The sequence below is a fragment of the Tupaia chinensis genome, unplaced genomic scaffold, assembly GCF_000334495.1.
Source record: "Tupaia chinensis unplaced genomic scaffold, TupChi_1.0 Scaffold145147_1, whole genome shotgun sequence".
In the NCBI taxonomy this organism is placed as follows: Eukaryota; Metazoa; Chordata; class Mammalia; order Scandentia; family Tupaiidae; genus Tupaia; species Tupaia belangeri.
The window spans coordinates 1,745,888-1,764,597 of record NW_006205007.1 but is presented as its reverse complement, the minus strand read 5'-3'; positions in this window follow the sequence as shown (position 1 = coordinate 1,764,597).

Below are 18,710 nucleotides of genomic sequence, written 5' to 3'. Positions count from 1 at the left end.
GTATACAAAATTTCTTGAGAGATGCTAAAAATAAAATGGTTATGTGGAAACAACCCCTGTTTTCTGACTGGGACAACTCCATTTTCTAAAGCCAACCACTCCTAAAGAGATTAATTTATTTAAGGAAACTCCTTTCAAAACCTTTACTATTTTTCTGTAGAACTTAATGCAATGATCTTAAGATTCAGAAAAAAAATAAATGAATAAAGATGGGATAATGAATAAAGAGATATTTTAAATGGAATAAGTATAGTTTATTATAACTAGTAAACTTTTAGAACAAATTCTAAAGCTTTGAAGATTAAAACAGTATGAAGCTCATGCTAAAATAGATTGATGAAATAGAATAGAAAATACAGAAACTGACAAAACTACAAATAAAATGTAATATGTAATAAAGATAGCATTTCAAATCAGTGAAGAAAAGATGTACAATTAAAATGCTTTTTAAAAAGTATGTAGTAACCAGCTAACCACTTGGCATCCTAGTCTATACCTTAAAATAAAACTATTCTCCAAATGAATTATATATAGGTAAATATGATGAAAGTTAACAGTAATAGAATAAGATATGTGTATTTGTATAAATGGCAAAAGTTCTTTAATCAAGACTTAAAGAAAAAAATGAAAAGTTCTGACTAAATAAATATTTAAAGGTACTTCTATGGGGAAAATAACATAATCCATATGAAGAAGTAAATAACAAACAAGGAAAAAGTATGCCTATGTGTAACACAAAGGAATACCGGTTTTAATATATAGAAGTCTAACAAATTGGCAATAAAAGCAACTAGAAGAATGGCAAAGGGTATAAAGAAGCAATTTACAGAAAAATCAGACATATAAGTATCAATAAAATACAATGAAAATATTCCACTTCACTTGTAATCATTACCATTAACATAAGTCTAGATGTCTTCTCTGTTCTCAACTATCAGTTTAAAAGTTAAAGACGGAAAATACCCAGTATGGTTCTGACTGAAAATAATGCACTCTTACAAATCGGTAACGTGCATAAATTAGTAGATACTTCCTGAACTATAAAAGTCATGCATTTAGGGTCCAGCAGGTGGTATGGTGGTTATGGGTGCTAGATTCCCACTTGACTGACTACGGTTTGAGTCCTGGACCTAGCAGCTTGCTTTCTCACATTCTCTCTCTCTCTCTGTCTCTCACTCTATCCCTCTCTGGTTAAATTTAATAAATAAAGTTAGAAATCAGCAGTTGGCATAATAGCTATGTCACTAGACTCCCATGTAGTCGACCGCGGTTTGAGTTCCAGATCTGATGGTTTAAACTCATGCCAGGTGCATGTGCATGCATGCCTGTCCCAGATCCCGAGAGGAGAATGTAAGAGAAGGGATTGCAGTGTGGCCATTCCCCCTGGGGGGTGATTTCTTGCTTTCTGTATCTCTGTCTGTCTCTATTTTTCTGGCAAGCGCACACGCCCTATAGCAAAAACCTCTCAAAAAAAAAAAAAAGAATGGATTCAAAAGATTAAAATGTGAAAATATGAATATCTCAATGTTATTTACAATAGAGAGAAAACTGAAAATAAATGTACAGCCGTAAGTTGTTATAAGGATAACTCCACCATCCATAAAATGCCATTCTACCCAATCATAAATAATGGAGTCAATCTGTACTGATCAATATGTATGTAGTATATTGTATATAATACTTAATGCTGAGAGTAGCTTCCAAAAAATGTATCTACTATAATCCCATTTGAAAGATATAGCTATAACTATGTCTATATCTATATATGTATCACCCACATACATTGAAAATGACATAGAAAAATATTCTCCAAAATGCTACTAGTGGTTACATGATAGTAGTGGTAATGCTAACAGTGGAACCATGGCTAATAGGGCAGGATTTGGGGTACTTTTATTTTCTTACTGCTTTTCTTTTGCTTCTAAATTTTCTACTTAAACATGGAAAAGTTAAACAACTTAAAAATGAAAAATATCCATAATACATATATTGGAACATCATGGTTCATAATAATGTCAGAAACCTCAGAGGTTTATACTCTCAGAATTGACTTGGGCCACTTCTTTGCCACTTTCTTTTTTTTTAATTTCTTTTTTTTTTTTTTTTTTTTGAGAGGTTTTTGCTATAGAATGCTTGTGCTCGCCAGACAGACAGAGAGACAGAAAGCAAGAAATCACCCCCCAGGGGGAATGGCCATGCCGCAAACCCTTCTCCTCCGTTCTCCTCCCGGGATCTTGGGCACGCATGCACACGCGTCCGGTGTGAGTTTTAAGGCACCAGGTCCAGGACGCGAACTGTGGTCAACTACATGGGAGTCCAGTGACATAGCCATTACACTAACTGCTGGTCCCTCCACTTTCTGACAGAGGGAATTGTCATACCCAGAAACTCCTCAGCACATCCATACAAGTGTTTACACTGGAGCTTGAGTACCTCAGTTCAGCTCTGTTGACAGCAAACACGATGCTCACTCTCACTAAGAAAACATGGCGTCATTGGTGGTACCCTCAGTAAGCCCCTGAGCTCAAAAGAGGGAGACTGTTCATTAAAGAAAGTTCATGTAGTGTTTCTATGTGGCTCTTGTTATAAATTGGTCTATCTTACACTGGAGGAGGGTTTGTTTTCACATTCTCTATCCTAATACTATAAACAATAAGTGTTTTGCTTATTGGAATAGACATTTATTTGTTTTTAAAAGAACCTTGTGATCTATGTTGGCTGCTTTCCTCTTCGAGGAAATGAGGGTCAAGGAACTGCATGGCTTTTCATGACAGTGGCATGAAAATCCAAGCTTAGATATTTTTCTTTCAGACCTTACACTTTATTATCTTACAGATAGTTTTCTATGCCTAGTGTTGAAGCGTGTAGACTTAAGTGACTAGCAAGAAGAGATGTATTTCTTATTTATTAGCATTATACTATTATACAAGCATGTAATATTCTGTACGTTTTTAACACATTTAAAAAAAATTATATTCATGGTCCCAGCACAAAGAAACAATAAATGTTTGAGAATATGTATATGCAAATTTCCCCATTTGAATACGATTATATTAATATATGAAAAATCACACTATATCCCATAAATATATATTTGTAGATTAAAACTAAAACATTTTTGGGACCAGCAGTTAGCGTAATGGCTATGTCGCTGGACTCCCATATAGTTGACCACAGTTCGAGGCCTGGACCCGGTGGATTAAACTCATGCCGGCCATGTGTGTGTGTGCCTGAGATCCTGAGAGGAGAATGGAGGAGAAGGGATTGTGGCGTGGCCATCCCCCCTGGGGGGTGATTTCTCGCTTTCTGTCTCTGTCTTTCTGGCGAGTGCACGTGCCCTATAGCAAAAATCTCTCCATAAAAAAAAAAAAACTAAAACACTTTTGCTTATAAAATATGATTGATAACAAATTATAAATAATGACTTCACAAAGTATTTTCCAAATTTTAGTTTTCGTTTGCAATAAGAAACAATAACAAGGAAAGGAAAAGAATCTAAGACTCCCCAAACAGACTCATTTCTGAAAGGCACTTCTTGCCCAGTAAACTTTTTTTTCAGTAATTGAACTAAAATAAATACATTGTGAGATCTACTGATTTATATGTATTACAGATGATGTATTAGAAAGAAACTACTAAATTAGAGGGGAAATATTTATGATACAGTGCTTCAAAGGGTACTGTTCCTTTAATTTACCTAGTAGTCATCAAATACAAATAAAATTATCATTGCATTTTTAAAATGGTAATTTGCCTTTTATTTAGAAGTTAAAAGGAAAGTAGGAAATGTCTAAAATACCTAAATCAAAAATTTACTGCTAAATCTTTTATAAAAGCATGATTTTGTGTAATATTTTTCTAATTTTGAATGAGCTTCCTAGTGCACTAACATCTAAGCATGTAGCACTGTCATGCTTGGTGAACTTCATTGTCCAAGTGTCCAATCAATTTGTTTCTGTTAGGAATTATGCCTTATTTCTATTGATTTCTTGGCGCAATGACATTCAACAAAAGGAATAAAATCCTTGCTATGTGTTAATCTAAATTCATCTATATACAACCTTTGCAGAAATAACTGAGAAGAGTATATTGGTCATATTTCTTTCATGTATAAACTCCAAGTGTTGCATTATGTGAGTTAGTACCAAGCAGATTTTTCGGGTAGGTAGTGTTTTTCATTACTAATTAGATGTGTGGCATGTGCTCTCATAGTCACATTTCTTTTTCTTAATTGATTCTTAATTTAGTTGTCAATGCAAGGTCAACAGTGATTCTTCTCAGGTTTTCCAGCTATGGTCATGAGTCTACTGAAATACTGATCAATTTTATTTGTCTTCTTCATATTTATAGAAGTTCATTGACATATAGACTCATAGGTCTGCATACTGTTTTATAATGAGTTATAAATATTTGTTCTCCTTGAACTAATATGTTTTAGAAAACTTGAAAGAGAAAGGAAAAAAATCATAGTCACAGGAAAAACACAACCATTATTTTTATTATCATCTAATCTCTAAATAATGAATCTTTAAAGGTATTTTATATGTTAAGAAATATCTTACTCTTTTCCTCTCCTTTCACCCTTAGGAATAAGGGATCATAATCACGAATCAATTTTTGGTTCATGGCAGTACCCTATGTATTTATTTATGTATTTATTTTCATTTACTTATCTGTAATATTATAAAATCCCTCATAATTTTATCGCCATCCCTACAACAATTAGGAGCTTGACATTAATCTCATCAAATGCTGTGCCGCATTCCTCCTTATGCCTTCCTCTGCTAAAAGTAACAATCATTCAAAATCTTGTTTTTGTTTGTCACTCTAGGTCATCCAATAGATTTCCTAATAATAAACTGCTATGAATATACCACATATTTTCCCATCTATTCTTTGCTTAGATGGTTCTATACTTTAAATACGGCTTGTCCCCCCAATGGTTCATGTGCTAGAAGCTTGATATCCAATATAAAGGTGTTGGGAGGTGGAGCCTCCTAAGCAGTGTTTGGATCATGGGGCATCACCCTCATAAATAGGTTAATACGATCTTGAGGAAGGGAGGGAGATTTTGCTTCTCACTAGAATGAGTTAACCCCATGAAGGTGGGCTGTTACTGAAAGTAGGAGGGTTCTCTCAGGTTGCTCTCTCTCTTGCCCATTCATGCTGAACTTAACACTTCTCTTTGCCATGTTGTAATGCAGCAGAGGCTGGCAGGATGTGGGCTACATGACATTGGACTTTGCAGTTGCTAGAATCATGAGCCAAGTAAGCCTTTATTCTTATTAAATCACCCACATAAGGCATTCTGTATAGCTACATTATGAACTAAAATAGGCAAGTATTTGGGTTGCCTTCCCTATAGTCTTTACAGCTTTTAATTTTAGTAGTCTCATGATATCCCATCAATTTCTTCACTTAGTTCTTACTTTAAAAAAAAAGTCCTGTTGGGGGTTCTGTCCCATCTCTCTCTCCTCTCTCTCTCTGTCTCTCTCCTTTTGCTTATTCTCAGAAGAAAGGAATACATGAACTTTGAAAAAAATAAAGTTAAACAGTGGCTGATACCCTGGTTTGAAAGTCTAGCTGGTGGGGCCAGCAGGTTGTGTGGTGCTTGAGGCACTGGACTACCACATGGCCAATGCAGTTCAAGTCCCAAACCTGGAGGCTTGCTTTCTCACTTTCTCTCTCTCTCGCACACATGTCCTACAGCAAATTAAAATAATAATAATAGTAGTAGTAATCAATTGAATACATAATTCTTTCAAAATGTTTGGAAAAACAATGTCTAGCTGGAAATTCTGAATGGGATACACTGTCACTGAGCATTGTTTATTCTTACTAGAGTGATTCTCAACTTGCAAATAAAAAACTAAAATTCAAAGAAAGTAATTTTCCTAAGATAATATAGTTAATTTTCCACCACACTACATTGCTTCTGAACTGATCAAATACAGAATGGGCCATAAAAAATTTTCGTTTAATTTTTACTTTGAATAATTTCGTTATATACATGATTTATAACCCTGGCTTTACAATAAAATATTTGAACCTGTGTCTATTTTTATTTTGTTTTTCATGAGGAATGATTTTCTTTCCTTATTGATTCTCCCCTCTTCAATTCATCCCTTACAATGTGTTGTGATGACAGACCTAAAGTATTTTGTTAATACAGACATGCTGATCTGACCTGTCAGAAGTCATATACCTTCCTTCTTGGAGACACTTCCTTACTGTTCCTCTAAGTCAAAGTATTACTAATTATATAGTTTTGATATCTCATTTTCAGCACACTTTTTTTCATATTCCTTATGTCAAATGATATTAATTAACTACAGTTTGCATCATATTGTGGCATAATATGCACTACTATGCTTGCACAATTTGTATAAATTTCTCCCACAATATTCATACCCTAGAAATGATCATGTTACTTGGACAACGGAAACAGTAACTGCTACATTATTTTTTCATGCTCACACAGGTCAAGAACACTTGCCAGGCTCTCACAGCACATAGCCACTCTCTTCTCAATTACCACAACTACATACAATCGTGGTTCGAACTGATTCATCCCTAACAAAGCCAACAGATATTTAGCACTTGGTCTGGATGACTAAAGTAGTGATTTTACACATCATACCTTTTTCTTCCATGCCCACAATAGGTATCTGAATTGCCTGATGATTATTCTGCTGGATTCATTTTGTCCACTTTCATAAACAGTTGCCAGTCATTTTGGTCCTGTATGAAAATGGAGCTGTGGATGGGTCATTCATTGTGTATCCAAATACTGGGTAAGTTTGTAAAAAAAAAATACACGTTTTCACTGTTGTCATATTTTTCATGACCTTAACCTGGAACAATTAGCTTTCCTTAGGTTTTGTTAAATAGAATTGTGCCCAGTAACCTATTTTCTTGTTTTCTTCTTTGGACAGAGCAATTTCTTTGGCTATAGAAAGATGCATTTGCACAGATTCATCAGATAAAAGATTCTCTGCCCTGCTTCTTTAGTAACTGAACCATGGCTCAAAATATTTAGTTAGTAAAACCTTTTGGCGTATTAAATGCATCTTTTCTTTACAGCTCTGACAGTCTATGCATTTCCAGGAACATGGAATGATTTTATAAGCACAAAGGGTGGAAGATGAGCCCTTTAACACATTCTTTCCAATGATAAGCCTTCTCTACACTGTAACATATAATGCATTTTCTCAAGGACTTTTCTGTCTTTTACAAAAAAGGACCGAGGATATTTGGTAGACACGGAATTTGACTCACAGAAAGATGAAATAACCAACCTGAGGTCAAACAGGCAGTCCCTGGTCAATTTCATTTAGAACCTTGACCTTCTCTCTTTGTCTCAAGTATTATGTAGATTAAAACACAAAAACAAAAACAGGTAGAAAGAAGAACTTAAACAGATATTATTTATTTGATAACAAATTGTTATCTCCTATTAGTCTTGGTATATAAACCCTTGACTGTCAATACTAAGAAAGAGATTACCAAGAGAAGCAATTCAGTTATATTGAAATTCCATCCACAAACACCACAATAAGGAATGTAGACCACTTTAAACTGGTTGAGTTCTGATAGTCATGATCTTTTTTAATGGATTACATGAGGTAAAGTGTTAACTTAAAAATCACTTGTTTAGATCTTAGAACATAGTTACACTGAGAGTATGTGATTTTGCTGGTTACTTACTTGGGAAAGGAAAAAAAGGCTACTTAATGCATAATTTACTTAAATCGGTAATATAGTACTATTTCAACTATATCTCACATTGTTTCCATGGGAGAAAACATTTCAAACCTCAGACTTCCACACCAGGACCAAAAGCAAATGTGAACTGATTCTGACAGCAACAGCAGATTTAAAAGGAAGAGGACAGGAGATAAAAAGTTAAGAGATGGGAATGGGTTTGAAAACGACTCTTTCATTCTGTACTTCTACAGGATAAACATTATCTTTTCCATTTGCTTACAGGATGCTAGTCAATCCACAGTTTCTCTTAATTGAAAGAGCTTCTCTGTTTCTCTGCAGCAAATATAAGTCTGAACACAGAATGCAGATGATTCCTCACTCCAATGCAGAAATCTTTATTTTTTGCAAGAGAGAAGTCATCTCTTTCCGGTGGAATAAAACTCAAGAAAACACACAGGAAGGACAAGGGAAGAAACATAGGTAGGTTAAATCCATAATCTAGGTAAGGAATATCTTAATTTGCAGAAAGTAAACCACTAGAATGATCAAAGAGTGGCATGGTATTTAAGGTGCTGGATCCCATATGGTCAACTCCATGGTTTGAGTCTGGGACCTGGAAGCTTAAAATAAAAAAAAAAAAAAAAAATGCTGAGTGTATGTGCATGCATGCCCAAAACCACAAGAGGAGAAGATTGGAGAAGAAAGGATTATGGTGTGGCCATCCCCTTGGAGGTGATTTCTCACTTTCCCTCTCTCTTTCTCTCTCTGTGGGGAGTGTATGTACTTTATGGTAAAAATGAAGAAAAAAAAGTAAGAAAAGATATCACTGGTAGTCATTGTAAGAGGGAAAAAGAACATATGAATAATGACCAATACTCAAGCCATGCCTTTAGTACTTAATTGGAAAAATATGCTTTGATCCCTGGTATCTATACCTTGGGAAGGAAGATATTGATTTCTCAATGACTTTACAGCTCTAAAATGCTATACTGTGCTATAAGCATGAATACACAATTCAGTTTCAGGGAGGAGGTAAACAAGAACTAGGTGAAAAAGTCAGGTCCAGTGTTGGTTGGAGAGATGAGAACATGCCAATAAAATAGTGTGATAACTGGGTTGGAGCCTGGCTAGATGAGATGGAGCTTAAAGTGGACAGTCACACTTGGGAACGAGGTGTAGAGGTCACATGAGTTAAACAACCATGCTTTTTCAACTGCAATGCTGAGCCAGAACAATTTACATGAGACAAACATCTTCTTGCCTCACGTCAGGATTTGTCTGGAAAAATACACTGGGAGTGAACCCACAGGAAGAAAGCAAGTATCAGATAGTTTTGTGGGGTTCGTAGAGATTTCCAAGTTGTTCACTTTTTCATTTTTTTTCCTCCCTTGAATTACCTTCCTTTTGGTTTTGATTTTCTCCCTTTCCTCCTACCCTGCTAAGAATTCCTACCATAGTAAGTCATTATTTTGGATGAAAATAAGTCATAGTCATTGGGTGTGACAGGGATGGAATATGTTCTCAATGGGTGAAGAAAAGCAGGTATACAGTGACTGAAACCAGCAAGTATCTAAGTAAAAACACCCTGAACTCTTGATTATATTAGGTAAAATACAGGACTAGATTGTGTGGTCTATCTACGTGGAGTTAGAATTAAATATATTTAGCCATTGGGGTTGGCAGGTGGCATGGTGGATAAAGGTGCTGGACTCCCACCTGGCTGACCACGGTTTGAGTCCCAGACCTGGTGGCTGCTTTCTCATTTTCTTTCTCTGTCTCTGTCCATCTCTGGTCAAATTAAAATAAATAAATAAATAAATAAAGTTAAATAAAATAATTCTCAAAAAAATTATTTTGCTGTGAAATCAAGATTCATACTATATGTCCCAAAATTATTGATAATAAATTGTTCTATTCATGTCCATGTCCTTAAACACATCACTTTATGCTTCTACTCTTCACTTTCAAAAACTCATTCAAAAAGCCTAAGAAATTTCATGAAGGCAGATGACCTCACAAGGCAAAACAAAATCTTAATATCCTAGCAAAGCCAGTGAAGTGAGAAATTTCACTGTATTCAAGCAGAAATAGTTTTTATAATTAAATGTATAGATCATCAAGTACACTTCATGTACTGACTATGTCTTCATAAGTAAAATGAAGAAAAATATCACATAAGAAAGAAATTGATTTAAATATATTGGCATATGACTTTATGAATGTTTCCAGTGTTTCATCTCAGTTCATGTTGACTTTGCAGACACAGTCTTAGAAAATATTTTGTATTTCTCTGTGTTAACCAAGATAATTTTTTATGGCCATTTACTGCATTGTTCCAGTATAATATTTTTCAGTAAGTAGATAATTGTTTACCAGTTAAAATCAAGAGAAAAGAAAAGAAAGAAAACCATAACTTGTTGTTAAATACTTTGTAAGAAAAATCATATTACAAAGAAATAGAAGAAACCAGTCAATAGGGAAAATCATTACATGTAGAAACACATTTTCCTTTAGAATGTAACTATTTGAGGTTTTCATTTCTCTTTAAGTTGCATTTGATGAACTGGCTGAGAAATATCCATTGTACATTCATGGCCAGTGATACTTAAGGTCTATCTAGGTGGCTGAGTAACATATTTAAAACTTTAAAGAACATGTTTTAATTGTAGGTATACACTTCAGGGACATCTGAAATAAACTTATAGACCACAGAGTGACAGTCACTTTTCCTATGAGTATAATAGACATCAAATAGAGACTTTTCAATTTTCTTCTAACTTTGTTGTTAGAAAATTAAACTGTTGGGGCCAGCAGGTGGTGTGGTGGTTAAGTCATTGGCCTCTCACATGGCTGACCACAGTTCAAATCCCAGGCTTGTTTTCTCTCTATCTCTTTCTCTTTCTCTGGTGAATGCACATGCCCTTAGTAAAATAAAAATAATAATAATAACAAATAAAATTTTTAAAAAAGGAACATTGAACTACTATCAAATTGGATAGGAGCATATTTTTAAAAATTATTTATTCATTAATTTATTTTAACTTGACTAGAGAGAGAGACACACACACACACACAGAGGGAAAGTGAGAAAGAAAACTACCAAGTCCTGGACTCAAACCCCGGTTGGCCATGTGGGAGTGTCCAGTGCTTTAACCACCATGTCACCTGCTGGTTCCCCCGGATAGGAGCATATTAAAGAGAAGTTTGAGGTAGAAGATAGAAACAAAAAACTAAATAATAAAATGGGATTCAATTAAAACATGGAGTATTTAAACATGACAATTTTAAAAGCAAATATTCTTAAAATATTTTAAAAAGTTAGAAGTAAATTTACAGTGTAGAGTGACAACCAAATTATGATATAATTTTTGAGTATTTGATATGCAGGGTAGAGAAAATTCAACTAATATTTGTGAAGAATCTAAAATGAGTTTGGTGCCATTAGGTCCACACATGTTTGTTAGCTTATTTTATTTCTCACAGGTAAACATTCATACTGACAATATTGCAGACAAGAAAACTAAAGTTCTAAGAAATCAAGTAATTTGTCTAAAATTATAAAATTAGTCCTTCTAGCTACACAAAACAAGGCTCCAACCCTATGGCATTCAAAAAGCAATCTTAAATTGCTCATGTTTTTTTAAGCATGTTGATACCCACCATATTAGAAGAAATTTGTCATTTGCAAGGGCAAAAGCTCTATTACTATTGAACAGGGTTTTTAGGCCAAACAAGTGCTATGTTGCATGATTGATAAGAGCACCATGTCGGGAACCAGCTGTTAGCGTAATGGCTATGTCGCTGGACTCCCACGTAGTCCACTGCGGTTTGCATCCGGACCCAGTAGCTTAAAACTCACGCCGGGCGTGTGTGCATGCCTGCCCAAGATCCCAAGAGGAGAATGGAGGAGAAGGGACTGCGGCGTGACCACCCCCCTGGGGGGTGATTTCTTGCTTTCTGTCTCTATGTCTCTCTCTGTCTGTCTGGTGAGTGCACGCGCCTTATAGCGAAAACCTCTCCAAAAAAAAAAAAAAAGAGCACCACGTCTCAGTTTGCTCATTTATAAGATGGGCACAATTATAGGACCTGGGGGCTGGCAGGTAGGTTGGTGGTTGAGGCACTGGATTCCCATATGGCTGACTGCTGTTTGAGTCCTGGACTTGGCAGCTTGCTTTCTCACTTTCTCTCTGTCTCTCTCTGTTACTCTCCGGTTAAATAAAATAATAATAATGATAATAATAAATAAAATTAAATAAATAATTCTTAAAAATAAAAATAATAGAACCTGCCCATAGGGTTGTTATGAAATTGAAGTACACAACGTGCCTTGAAAAGGAGTTGAGTTACTGTTACTGTTTATTACTATTTGGACTACCTTTCATCAAAACTTCAGATAAGATTATCTCTGGGTATTGAGAATATCCTTACAAACAAGTATATCTTGGGACACCTGTGGAAAATGAGACAGCAGTTTGCTATGGATAAATCCTAATCTGCTTGCTTGTAGAGCAGACTTTTCAAGGTGGAGGTATTTCATCATTTAAATCAAAAAAGGAGATGTGTTTAAATAAGACAATGCTGCTTGCTGTAAAAGTTAAGACTGTTACCCAAAGTTCAAAAGTGCTGTCATTGAGCACAGTCTATAAAATCAGACAAATTACATTTTTTTCGTTTTTGAAATTTTTAAAAAGTTAATTTTATTCATGAGAGAGTGCACATGCATGGATACACAAGAGAAAAAAAAGCACCCCTGTGGCTTAGTAGGTAAGAGAGCCAAATTCCATGGACTCTACTGTTAGTAATTCAAGTCCCATCCTGATGTGTCTTTTTTTTTTTTTTTTTTTTGAGAGATTTTTCACTGTAGGGCGCGTGCGCTCGCCAGACAGACAGAGAGAGACATAGAGACAGAAAGCGAGAAATCACCCCCCAGGGGGGATGGTCACGCCGCAATCCCTTCTCCTCCATTCTCCTCTCGGGATCTTGGGCACGCACGCATACGCGCCCGGCGTGAGTTTTAAGCCACCGGGTCCAGGACACGAACCGCGGTCGACTACGTGGGAGTCCAGCGACATAGCCATTACACTAACTGCTGGTTCCCTTGATGTGTCTTTTAAAACACAGTGGGTAGGGGCCAGGAGGTGGCATGGTGGTTAAGATGTTGGACTTCCACATTTCCACATGTTTAACTGAGGTTCAAGTCCCAGACTTGGGGACTTGCTTTCTCACTTTCTCTCTCTTGCTTGCTGTTTCTCTCTCTCTCTAATTAAAATAATGTTAATAACAATAAAGAAAATTAAATAAATAAATCTTTTAAAAAAATCCCACAGTGGGTGTGTGTGCATGCATGTGTGTGTATGTGTGCCTCAAATCCCAACAGAATAGAGAAACAGAGAAGGGATTGTACAGTGACCATGCCCCAATGGGGAGTGCTTTCTCCCTCTTTCTCTCTGTCTCTCCATCTCTCTTTCTCAGGAAAGCACAGAACCCTTTGTCAATTCAAAAATAAAAAAGGAGAAGAAGAGAGAGAGAAACAGCAAACATCTTCAACAGGGTCTTGTCATGCTGCAATTCCATTTCCCTAACCCTCCAGCTGTATCATGATCTTGGTGCATGCACACGCAGCTTATTTTCAAGTCAACTTTGGATGCAAATCTGTGGTCAGCCCTGTAGCTTCCAGCACTGCAGTTAGTACACAACAGCCTGTGCTAGCCGGGCTGGGCACAGGGATTATATTTTAGATCATCACTATTCCAGATAATCAAGTTTTGGAAAGATTTCTATAAAGCTAGAAATCAAATTATAAAGTATTATATAAAAATGCTTTTCTATTAAGAACTGAAAAGATGATACAGCAATTATGTCGTATTTATGTGCCTTTTTTTTTTTTTAATTGTCAGAAAGTGTATGTGCTCACCGAAGAGAGAGGAGAAGAGGGAGCAATCAAATCCTCCACGGGAGGTGGCATGCCATAGTCCCATCTCCATTCTTCATCCCGTCAGGATTTGCTTCATGTACACACATGCCTAGTGTCATTCTCAATCCTCTGGGACTGGGATTTGAACAGCTGTTGGCCATGTAAGATCCAGCTCCCTTAAACACGACGACTGGTGCATATCTGATGCTGTTAAATAGGTTTTGGACACATAAAATTAATTTCGCATGTTTTTTTTTTTTTTTTACTTTAACTCCTTAATGCCTAAGCTGGACACATACGGCAATGTCACTCACATAGGGAAAAAGTTACTGTTTACTTCTTTGTGAAAGCATTTTAAGAAGTTGAAGGTAATGTATAATCATAAGAAGCGTTAAAAAGGGAAGAAATGGACTTCCTTAAGTATTAGTGCTGAGCACTAAAAACCTGTAGACAAGTGACATAAATATGTGACACTGATTCTTGGAAACTAATTGTAGAGTAGAAAGCTTCAAATAAGATTATCTGTGGGTATCAAAATATCCTTACAAGGGACCAGCAGTTAGTGTAATGGCTATGTGACTGGACTCCCATGTAGTCGACCGTGGTTCAAGTCCTGGACCCAGTGGCTTAAACTCATACCGGGCGCATGTGCTTGCGTGCCCAAGATCCCGAGAGGAGAATGGAGGAGAAGGGATTGCAGCATGGCCCTCCCCTCTGGGGGGTGTTTTCTCGCTTTCCGTCTGTCTCTCTCTGTCTTTCTGGTGAGCGCATGCACGCTATAGCAAAAAACTCTCAAAAAAAAAAAAAAAGAATATCCTTATAAGTAAGCAAATCTTGGGACTCCTGGAGAAAATGAGATAGTAGTTTCCCATGAATAAATCCTGATGCACTTGCTTGTAGAGCAGACTTATCAAGGGAGAGACTACTGGCTCTCCTTCTTCGGCTTCTCTCTTAATTTTAACTACTTGTATCCATTTGCACGCACAAAAAAACAAAAAGGAGTAATAGAGTTGAAACGGACGGGTCAGGACACCCACCAGGTATTTTTGGTGTGTTTCCTTTAAACACACCAAAAATTGTGATAATATTAACTTTAAAATAGTTAAAGTCATGCCTTTTGACTTTTATTTTTAAAAAGTTTATTTATTAAAAGAAAAATCTCTTAGCCTTCCCTTATGAAGACAATGGAAGCAATGACTTAGTAGACTGAGTAATTTTACATTAAAATTAATTCCTTTTTTACTACCACAGAATGGAGTAGACGAGAGGAATGCATGTGAGACAACTGTTCAGATTTGATTAACTACACCTTTAGACAATCCGTGTTATTAAATATAACATTTAGAAATATTGAAGATATAGCTATTAGATATGGTTAGAAAGCCAGTGTTTATTGTAATTAATGATTTAAACATATTTCTGAAAAGCATTCTTAGCAAGCCATAAGAATTTAAGTGATGAGACGGAATATTTTTAGAAGTCATTTCCATGAAAAAGACAGTCAACATTAAAGAAATAATAAAGGCAACAAAACACAAGTCTCTGTCATCACAGTTCTGCATTAAAGGCAGACAAACAGCTTTGCTTTCTGAGCAATGATGTCACAAGATCTGCCTTTCACTATTCCAAAGAGCTAGTCACTTGCTTTTCACATGAGATAAAAAGATTTCACAATTCAGAAAGTTCAGAGATTACTTTAATAACATTCTTTCCGAAATGTTTTTATTGATTACTAAAGAAAAATTATCTTCTTTGTTTCATGGAAGGAATTCTCCTGTGTTCATTTACAGCCCAGCTATGGGTAACACAGGCTTGTGTATTAGGCTTTTATTGCACTAAGAAGATATTGTGTTGCATACTTTCCAATCGAGTGAATTCCATTTCACCCACAGTACTGTTCACACCAGTTATTAAGATTGAAAAGCAATATCTGAATGAAATTCTCAAGGTAGAACAAAGGATTAATTTTGTTAATCTGGTCACAGTGGAGGGTGTGTTGTGCTAACTTGGAACAGAGTTTTTAACAATTAGGCAGAGGTGGGGCCAGCAGGTGGTTATAGCACTAGACTCCCACATGTCCAATCACAGTTCAAGTCCCAGACCTGGTGACTTGAAAATCATGCTGGGCACGTGTGTATGCATTCCCAAAATCCCAGGAGGAGACTAGAGAACAGATTGCAGCATGGTCATCCCCTCTGGGGGTTGGTTTCTCACTCTGCCTCTCACTGTCTCTCACTGTGCCCTATGACAAAAACCTTAAGAAAAAAATGGGCAGAGGTAAGACAAAATATGATGCCGGTATATTTGCAACATGTCTTATCCTTGTTTTAACACTATTTCATTTTGATGTAGAAGCTCTCAGTTATGTGCTTCTTCCAACAATTTCTCATGTGACTTGATAGTGAGTTATCTTCATCGCATTTGAAGATTCCCTCCAGTGCTCCTAGTCAGTCTCCTCTAACCAGCCTTAAATTCCTTCTATTTTTTTAATTCCTGCCAGTTGGATATCATTATGTATGAATGTCTTCTTAAGTAAATTGAGCTCCTGGAGTTCTTATTATATTTGAACTAAAAGTAGACATCTAAGCATTTAGTGTCCCATAAAAACACATGTTCATTATATTAGACATCACCAGTTAAAAGTTGAAGACAATGTATCCATCCAATGCAGATTTAGTAAGAATCTGGTTTAGTCCTATAGCATAGTGATTAAGGGAGCTGGATTCTACATAGACAACTGTCACTTGAATCCTGGCCCCAGAGGCTAAAAAAACATGCCTGGTCACATGTGCATACATGCATGCTCAAAATCCCTACAGGGGAAATGAAAAAGGGATTATGGTGTGGCCATGCTCCGTGGGTGGCGGGGAGTGCTTTCTTCCTCAGTGTGCTCCACTCATCTCTCTCTGGTAAGCACATGTGACCTCTGGTGATTAAAAAGAAAGATTTAATAAATATTTTCTATGTACCAAAAAGTTTTCTGGACACTAGAGATAGAATTGTGAACTAAACTGAAATCTTTCCTATCATATAATTTATATTCTCTTCCAGAAGAGAGGACTAATAAAATAAAGAAGTCAATAAGTGTTATAAAGAAACATTGGATTTTTGAAAAAGTCATGACAAAATTTTTCTGTTTTTCTGTTCAAAAATGCGTCATGACTTTTTTGATAACTTGACATTAATGAGGGAAGAGAGACAGAGGTCACTTGAGAAAGGGGGAGTTGGTCATGAGGAAGGCTAGACTAGAACTTAAAGAAAAGATCACATTTAAGTACATTATAAACTTACTTGGAGCAAGAAATTCATCATACTATTTTGGAAAAAGCCTAGAGTGGGAACAGGAAGAAGTAGATGCAGACTGGAACCTTCCAGTCTTGGTGAAAGAAACAGTACGGCTAGAATTTAGGGTTCGGAGGACAAATCAAGGTCTTTGAGGTAAAGGTGTAAATGTTTGAATAGAGAATTAGGAGAGGCAGACTATTTAGTACCTGTGTAAGCCATTCTAAAATGTCAGTTTTTCTTCAACTAAGCTGAAAACCACTTGAATAAAATCTTAGAGAATTTTAGTCTTCTCTTTAATAATTACTCTGAAAAATTGTTTGCTGAAGAAATTAAGAAGCTATACTTCAATTATTTTTGCAAATACATTAAAATCTTCTTGTCACTCACTTCATATATTGGATACTTAGAAAAGTCATGACATATTTTTCTATGCTTTCTGCAAAAATGCGTCGTGTCTTTTCCGATGACCAATAGTATGTACATATGTATTGTTTAAAAGTAGAATCCTTTATGTTAAATCTATCAGGCTGCAGGACCAGCAGGTGGCATGGTGGCTAAGGCACTGAACTCCCACTTGGCTAACTGTGGTTTAAGTTCCAGACTTGGCGGCTCACTTTCTCACTTTCTCCCTCTCTCTGGTGAGTGCATTTACCATGTGCCAAATATAAAAAATAATAATAATAAATAAAGTTATATAAATAATCATTCTAAAAAAAATCTTCTGGTAGCCAAATGTTATCTTAGTCAGTTTCACTCAGTTCATGAATTTAGTTAGCAATTTAAAATTTTATTGTGAATCAGGGCTTATTGCTATCTAATTGAGACTGTGTACACATTAAAAAAATTCAATTAATTGCTAGACTCTATGAGAAATTTTAAAATTATACCAGGATTGCATAAATCCCAGAAAGAAAAAATATTTGTGAGAACATAGCTAAATGAAACAATTTTGTTTTTCTCCAATAGGTTTTTAATGTTAATAATAATTATAAACAGTTATTTGTTGTTTACAAAATTTAGACACTCAGGAAACTCCTTACATGTACCATTGTATTTCATGATATTAGTGGTATTTTTACCTGCTACTAGTAATATACTATTATTATGTATTTATATCATTATCATTTCTAGTAGTAGTAGTAGTAGTATCTCTCTCTCCCTTTTTTAAAAAAAAGTTTGCTTTAAGGTGTGTACACTCACCAAAGACAGAGAGAGAGGGAGAGAGAAAGTGAGAAAGCACCTGCAGGGGAATGACCCTACCACAATCCCTTTTCTAGTCCTCTCTTTGGATTTGGGGCATGCACACAAAGGTCTGATGTGTACTTCAGGAACCAAGTCTGGGATTCAAACTGTGCAGTTGGCCATATGTGGGCCAGTCAGGTGGCATGGTGGTTGAGATGGCCGGATCCATTTTAAAGAATTTTTTAAAAATCAAGCAAAACTTAGGTCAAGCAATTTTTACAGTGCATAAAGGGTAGAAGTGGTTTCCAAATCCAGCTTTGCAGACTCTGGAGTCAACACACTATGGAATCCTGCTTCTGCTTTATAAAGTTAATGTTGGTAAACTTATAAATCAACTTGCAAAGCTATTATGAGTGGAGGCATTTAATGCCATGATTTTAACATATCTCTGTGACTGGTGAGACACCATAGAGCCCATAAAATACTAGTTTCTTTACTACTTTTCCTCATAATTGGTAAAAAACATTCCTTATTTTAAAAAGTGCAATCGAAGACTGCACATGGAGTCTGTTTAAAGAATGCACTTCATGTTTGTAAACATATTTACAGTATTGGGCATCAT